This window comes from Saimiri boliviensis, chromosome 3 (assembly GCF_048565385.1).
Source record: "Saimiri boliviensis isolate mSaiBol1 chromosome 3, mSaiBol1.pri, whole genome shotgun sequence".
NCBI lineage: Eukaryota > Metazoa > Chordata > Mammalia > Primates > Cebidae > Saimiri > Saimiri boliviensis.
The window spans coordinates 132,404,786-132,406,506 of NC_133451.1; the positions used below are offsets into that span (position 1 = coordinate 132,404,786).

At 28.6% G+C, this 1,721-nt stretch overlaps 1 protein-coding gene across 3 annotated transcripts in view; it reads right to left on the minus strand.

Annotated features, from left to right (window-relative positions):
• Positions 1 to 575: 575 nt before the first annotated feature.
• GRIA2 (glutamate ionotropic receptor AMPA type subunit 2) overlaps positions 576 to 1,721 on the minus strand; it is a 144,841-nt gene continuing 143,695 nt past the window's right edge. For all 3 annotated transcript variants that reach the window (XM_074396790.1, XM_074396788.1, XM_074396789.1), the window contains one exon: positions 576 to 1,721. This exon is cut by the window's right edge and continues 1,497 nt beyond it. The gene's annotated coding sequence lies outside the window, so the exon portion shown is untranslated.

Sequence of the window (1,721 nt, forward strand, 5' to 3'; positions counted from 1 at the left end):
ATAAAATTAAAAGATATTAATGTGTAATTTTGAAAAGCTAAACTGTCTTAATAATTTTAGAATATTTGTGAATGGAATTACCTAAAAATGATAACTTTGTTAAAAACAACACGGCAAGAGTTTTAGCTTCTTATTAACACTCTCTCTCAGTACAATAAGAACACCTTTTTGTAAACACATTATGGAATTTTTAAAGTAAGTCACCTTTCTTCTCTTTAATATGACTATCACAGCAGATGAACTGAAAACAGTGGTTGGTGATAGCATTGTATGATATTTTAGCAGCAAAGTATATCTATAAGAAAATAAGTAATATAATTAATAGCCATATTCCTACATCTACCTGAAGCACTTAATTATTGTAGGTATGAACTACCTGAATTGTTAATTATTTTAGCTTACAAAACAGTTATTTTTATTCTGTTACATTTCTAACCTAGCTGATATATAAATTGAGCACAGATGTCCTCATTCAGTAGAAACAGTTGAGTTTGCTTGGGAATAAACTTAGATACACTTTTTAGTTTCTCACTGTTATTAGTTTGAAGTACTGTTAAGTAAAAAAAATAAAGATCTTTGCCTTTTGTAAGAACATGTTTTATGTATGATTGAAGATTTTACAACACTCCAGAAAAGCCATCCGATGTTAGATTTAAAAATAAAATTGAAAGCATTTTCTGACATAGTACACATGAAAAATTGGAAATTCCAATATCTTCAATAGAAGTTATAGAAAGTGTATGTCTTCTTGGAGGTTGACACCCACTTAACACAGCAGAAAATAAGGTACTATACTGTAAACAAAAAAGTACAGTAAAGGACAATTGTAAATTTACATAAGAATATTTCATAAACATTTTGGTCTTTCCATAACAGTTTTTATATAAAATGAATAAAAAAACCTTTAGACAGCTGTCATCACTCTTGGTTAACCACTTTTCACTTATATGCACACAGACATATTTATATAGCAATATATTGATGCACCGTTACATGGATATTAAACTATGATTACTGCTTGTAATTGAGATGTGCATTATCCAATCAACATTATCCATAGTTGAAATACTCTTACAGTATGTATTCTTGTCATATTGTATCTATAAAAACATGAAAATATAACTTTACATTATTTCAATTATTTACATTAGTTCAAGCTTGACAGAGAAAAATTGATAAGCTACAATTTTTAGAAGAGTAGGCCCAGAGGTACAATACATAGCATTAATTGTGTATAGTCATTTATTTTTCATTTTTAAAAACTCATTTTAAGTACAATATGGAAAGAATTAGTCTGCAATTTGGTCATTCTAGCACTTGTTATTAAAACTTAAAATAAAACTTAAAATGCACCTCCAGCATTCCTGATGAGGAGAGATACACTAAAATTATACTGTATTATCTTGGAATCTGTGATTAGGGACAGCTTAATTTAGAGAAGAATATCATGATGTCACATGCCTCCATGGTCAATGCAAGTGGTTACTGTGAAACTCTGCATTTTTCCTTCCCTTCTATGAAATTCAGCAAGTAAGAATGTTTTAAAAGCACTTTGCAAAATACCAAGTGCTACACAAAGGCTTTCTTGAAGAAATAACAAGAATACAAATATTAAAAATAAAAACTGGATGTCAGTAATTATTCAAAATCCTAAATTAAACTTGAGGGGCTTTAATGGAAATAAGAGGTATTTTATAAAGGGAAAGATGGATCTTTAAAAT